Source organism: Tetrao urogallus, assembly GCF_951394365.1.
Source record: "Tetrao urogallus genome assembly, chromosome: 5".
In the NCBI taxonomy this organism is placed as follows: Eukaryota; Metazoa; Chordata; class Aves; order Galliformes; family Phasianidae; genus Tetrao; species Tetrao urogallus.
In genome coordinates, this window is record NC_136818.1 from 15,034,362 (window position 1) to 15,040,799 (window position 6,438).

Genomic DNA, 6,438 nt, shown 5'->3' on the forward strand with positions numbered 1-6,438 from the left:
GCATGCAAGGGCAAATAAATATACCTTTTGTTTGTTTGTTTGTTTGTTTGTTTGTTTTAATTTAACTTATTTTTAAGCTCTGTGTGAGATCCAGGGAGTTCTGAGGGTGGAGGCACAGGAGCATACGCAGCTCCTAACTTTTTGAGTGATAACTGTAGAGAAGTCTCATCTCTCAAATTTAAGCCTGTTGCAGCACGGCAGAGAGAGTAGCCTTGTTCTCTTCTATCCAATTCCACATGAAACAGGAGTAACATGTAAGTTACTGTGTGCCAGCAGCTGCACAGAGAGAGGCCCAGGCCCTCTCATTGGATCCAATCATTGGATTGAACCCCACAGCCTTCTGTGTGTTTTCTTCTGTTCCTACAACAGGAATGAATTTTCTTTTCCTGGTAGGAGAAGTCATATACCTTCATGTCTCTCATGCTCAGCATTCTTGTCTTCAGTCACAACAACAGTATCTTTGGTAATGGTGACTTTTATTTTAAAGGGAAGTGTACCTAACGTCTTTTTACTCCAAGATGTCTGACTGCTGCTGTGTGCTGCATTATTTATCTTTGTGGTTTTTATCATCTTGGAACCTCACAGCTTTTTATACATGCTTCTACCTAAAAAGTGATTCAAATGTATATGCCCATTCAAACTTCCTAGGAAAGCAGCATGAATAAACTCTTGCTGTGAATGGCACTTTGGTATCTCAGCTACCCTCTGTAAGAGAGGGGTAGCATCATTAAATTTACTTAAAAGCAAAGTTTCCTGTGAGGAAAAAGTAACTGAGTTTGTGATCTTTCTGATATATAAATATATACACAAAAGTTTGAAAAAACATTTTCAGTGTACATATGTGTTTATGTTAATTATATATGTTAATAGCTATGAGTTTCTCAGCATGGAGGCTGTAGGGAAAAAAAGTCAGTCAGAGGTCCTCCACTTGTCCAGCAGCACTCTCTTGCAAGACTAAGTAATGCTAGAGCTGGTCTTCAAGGAGTGTAAAGGAAAAGTAAGTTGTAAACCAAAAAAGGAATAAGCATAATTGCTCCTAAGTATTTGTATGCACAAAAAGTAGAGCACTTCACTAATAATTTGCCAATTACTAATAGTTTGCTCTATAAAGATCCTTTTTCCTCTAGGGATGTATGATAATGGAGCCAGTATTCTCTATTCCCAACAAACCAGCTGCTGGTAACCATGCCAAAATCAAACCAAAGCCTGAAATGTGTTCTGTTACACTCAATTCTGTGCCATTGTGACTCAAAAGTCAAAGCAATTGCTTTTTCTGGTGACTGCCAGCTGCTGCTTGAGGGTTGCTGATGGAGCTCCAGCAGGGCCATAGCAACACATGAGCTCCAGCAGATTGGTGCTAAGGTGCATCTGAAAGTTTCTAGTCATTTTTGTAAAGGGGTATACAAGTTATGTTTGGTTGACTTTTCATCTATGTTCTGAATGCTTTATTTTTTCTTTTTCCTTTTTTTTTTTTTTTTTTTTTTTTTTTTTTTTGGCTTCTATTGTTTGCTTGTTTGTTTTCTTCAGTTTGTTTTTTGGAGGTAATAGATAACATCACTAAGATGCATCTGCTTTAGAATATTTCCACTCCCTCAGGCTAAATTTTGGGACACTTTTTATGCTTGTGTTGGACAGTATATGCATACAGAGGACATAATATGCCAGCTTTGGAAATATCATATTATGGCTCTGATTTATGCTGTGATGACAGACATCAGAGCCCACTGAAAGCAGCATGGCTCTAGATGGTTACCATGGTTCTTCAGCTAGGCTCAGATGGAAAGATCTGATTCTGTGTTAACATCTAAGGAAATTAGATTTCTAGAAAGAATCAATGTGGTTTTCATGTTTCTGTCTCATTCTCCACTGTCCTAAAATGCAAAGAAGGCTGTCTCTTGAAAATGTCACATGTGAGTGGAGATGTATGTTAGAAGTTAATACGTCTATATTCCACTGTTGTGAATGCTGTTTCAACAGCCTGAGTAGGCTTTAGAGCTGTACGCCTGTAGATTTAAACATTGTGTCAGTCACAACTGTTCTAAGCAGGGTTAAGAGATACATAGCTTTCATCAAAGGCCAGAAGAATGACCCTCACATCAAGCACTGTCAACGAGATTTAGATCAACTTCACTGCATGGAAATACAGAGGATTTGTTAGGATTAGTTGCTAGTACCTGGTTGCTAACCACAGTTAGCTGCAGTTGATAGGCATTTTATACAGTTTCCTCAGGTCTTAGACAGTGCTTTAAATGAAAGGTTAGTAGAAAACACAGCACTTGGAAAGTAGAGGAAAGGGTGTGGGTAGTTACAGCATCAAACTACAGAAGAGCTGTATTTCACAATAATTGTGCTGCTGTGTGTGCTTGGATAAATCACTGATTGTTCTCTTATCCCTGTACTACTCTGAAGAATTTACAAAAAAAAAATCCACCAAAACACAACAAAACAAACACAAGGAAGTAGCAAAACATGAATTCAAGAGAAGAACAGGATTGCACAGGGAGGTTCTGCACTGAAGTGAAACATTCATGTTTTGGATCATCAGGAACTACTGAAGTACAATACTGTTCTGTTCCCTTTCTCTTATTATGTCTCCATTTTGTTTTGCTTTGCTTAGATTAGATTTTTCCTTTTTGGATTCCTGCAGGGAGAAAAGAAGGAGCCTTTGTTTTAAAAAGACTCAAAGCAACAGTGGGCCATTGATCATAATTAAGTCTAAAATAATACGCTTTTGCTGACCTGTTTGTATCGAATCCAAAGACTTGTATGTTATACCTGCTACAGCCGCACTCTACCCTCACATCCAGTTTCTTCTCCCAAAGTTTCTGCTTCTGGGGCAAAAACATTAAAAGCCCAAATATGTCTGTGTGTTTTCAGGGCTGCATGTGAAAACCCCCACTCCTCTGTCTGGTGTCCGGAGTGTTTATTTGGTGCAAGAACAAGTTTTTCATCATTGGATGTTCTCTTTTTCATGTATCCTCTTTTCTTCGTCAGACTGCTATCCCCCATAACAACCATCAGTTTTATCTCTAACTTCCTCAGATGATAAAATGACCCATAGAATAGCAACAATTCTTACCACAACATTTGGGTGTTGCATGCAATTCCTGAGTAACTTTGCCATGTAATATGTGCACGGGCCCAATTTATTTCAGCTTCCTGAAATTCATACAAATGTCTGTGCTGATTTTAATGATAATTGATTTCTTGGGGCACTGTATCTAAGCTTTTGTAGCCTGATTTTTAGTGTAACATAAGTAACATAATATAGAGGTTTAACCCTGTGATGTTGGGCAGTAAGAAAAAGATAAGTGTGTATTCTTGTAACTGGAATGGCAGTTACTACTATTAGTGTTCTGCTTGATTTTTCTTGACTCCTATTTTCCTTGCAGCTCCTACTGCATTTACTTTCCAGGATGCTCCAACCAGTAAATATTCAGATGAATTAGTCACAGAACAAATGTTCTTTAGCAGAATAATGGAGAGATTCACAGATGCTTCTTTTCACAGCATGTCCTACAAATGGAGACTGTTACATGCCTTTGTCCTGCTTCTCAGACACATTCTCTGTCTGTCGGACACAGTTTAGCCAGCCTTATACATCTAAAAGTGACTCCTGAAATTAAACCAGAACTCCAAGATTGGTTGTGTTGGATTTCTAGGAATGTTTGGTCTCCTTTCAAGTCCAGAGGTATTTATGAAGATCTGCACAGGCACTGCAAATGCTTGGTACTGTTTACTAATTTGCAGTAGATCCTGCAAGTGCTCTCTGGTCCTATCCACCAGGAATTTAGAAGACTTTTAGAGTTCTGTGATACTTAAGAGTAACTGAAAGTAAGGAACTGTAGGACCTTGGAGATCCTTTCTCTCCTAGGTGCATAGAGATGGTGGTTGCTCCTTAAACCCCTGAGTCATAACTTTATTTCTTACTTCCTTGCCTTTGGTCTTTCCCCTGAACATACATTATAATTTCTCTATCATCTTATCAATCTCCTATTCAACCCCAGCATTTCCCCTCAGGCACTCCCTTTTAAATCCAATTGTCATTTGTGCGGTAGTCTCTTCATCTTGTGTAGCTTACTGGAGAGTTTCTTCTGTTGAATCTCTCAGTATGTTTTACAGCAGGGCAACAGCTAAATCATTTGCCTTTGATAGTCTTAGGAATAACTGATCCAGCTGAATCAAGTTTTCTGGATCTTTGTGTTTATTTTGAATAATCATTAGACAGACATCCTTCCAGTGAACACAAATCTATCTATTCTGCATGGTGTCCTCCCTTCAGAGCTGCTTACTCAAAAGAATTTACATTAGCAATCTCACTTGGTCTAGCCAGATTCAGTGGAAATGGATGAGAATCCATTTAGTCCATTCCTTAGTAACTCATTGTGCAGCATGCACAGAATTACTCAAGCAGAGATGGTACTTAAATTTGACTGTTGCAAGTTTCAGGCCTCCTAGGAAAATCAGTTTATTCTCACTACATTTGTACTGAATTGTTACCTGGATGCCCTTGGGTTCTGTGCACATATGTGGATTTATTTAATTGCTCACCTTTATGTTATTTAGCACAGAGAAAAGTGTATACAGCTGTGCACACACATTATCTTGCATGGGGAAAAATCTTCAAGTATACTGTTCCTTGAGAAGACACAATGTTTGTGCCAGGTTGTGTGGAAGGTGTGTGCAGGCCTTCGGCAAGCTCGCTGAGATAAGAAGCACCTGGCCCTCTTTGCAAGTGCCTTGTAGCAAAACCCCTTGTACTGCACATCAGTGCACTCATCTGCTCATTCCTGTTCACAAACACAAGACCATAGATCAGACAGTGTCTAGTAGAGTCAGAATCTGTGTTGCAAAGATGAGACAGAATCACAGAATTGCAGGAGTTGGAAGGGACCAGAAGAGATCATCACATCCAACCCCTGCTAAAGGAGGTTCTCTGTAGGTACTTCTATGCTTGCTCTTGGTAAACCTCATCAGGTTCTCCTCTGTGCAACTCTCCAGTCTGTCCAGATCTTGTTGAATGGTAGCACAGCATTCTGGTGTGTCAGCTGCTCTTGCCAGCTGTAAGCAAGGGAGGATGCAAGAAACTCATGTATTTTGCACAATAGTGTATATATAAATGGATGAGTGTACAAACAAATCTGTGTATGGACTGTTCGGCCCTAGAAATCACTGCTTTGCCCAAGTGTATTTTTGGCTGAGAAGTAAACAATGAGGCTAGAGGAAAGACATATTTTGGATTGGACTGACAGTTTTATCTGCATGTATTTCTCCCGTGATCATGGGGAATAGCCAGGAGTTGAGCTTTAGCAGAATGCTCATCGAGGAAATCCGCAGCCTACAGCGCTCCTCACTCAGCCGCTTCCTAAGCCTGTGACTTCGCATCTGCTGCCATCTAGAGCTTGGGGAGGGAAAATGTCTGACTGCTGTACCAGACCCAGGTTTTCGTTTAATAAAAAGCTTGGACTCTGGACATGGGTGAGTCAAGTCTTCCTTTCCTGCAGTGAGGCTTTTATTACTTGAGAGATGCAGAACTGTAGGTTTTGATCCAAGCCTGTCATCTACTGAAGAATGAAATAAGTTCCTTTTCCCTGACAAGTTAAGAAATAAAGAGATAACGAATTTGCTTGACATTACAACCAGAAATTATGACTATAACTTGTTCTTAGAACCAGAGCCCCAGATTTTCTGTGTCAGATGTGCCCACTGCTGCTTTTACAGTCTTCCCCTCCATGCTTTCAGAGATGTATAAAACATTGAGAAATGAAATGTTTTTCAGCATGTGATCCTCATACAAGACCCATTTTTCGTTGCATGACAACATGTCTGGGGCAAAGTTGTTTTTTTCTTTTTATCTATTTATTTATACAAACCCTGAAATTCTTGGCTGCTAAGAGAAGGGCAGCGGTGCCTTGCAATTAAGTTGAAACAAAGTCTGCGTTTACCTTTGCCCTGTTTCAGTGTTTCCACACAGCCTGTTGTGTAAGACAAATGCCTCCTTCTAGGATTTAGAGAAACTGGATACATGTTAGGTTCACTGAAGGGAAGGAGATTGTTTAAATAAGAATATCAGTGCCCAAGAAGGGCTATGTTTCAACATGGGATTACTTATGTTCACTATTCATAGTTACTCACTAGTTTACCCCAGGAAGGCCTGAGGCACTCCAAAGGGCCAGCGACACACGAGGGTAGTGCAGCCGTTGCAGGAGCAGAACAAGGGGACGGCGCGAACGCCTCTGTGCTGGTGGTTTGTAACATCACCAAGCTGCACGTCAGATACTGCTGAGGAGATGAGTTGTGCCACACGTTGGCACAAAGCAGCAGCTAGCATAGCCCACGGGGATAAGGCTCCCCACCACACTGCGTGGAGCATTGGCAAGCAGCTCCAGGTGCTCACTCCCATCAGATTGCCGGAGGAGAGTGTTTTCTGCCATAGCC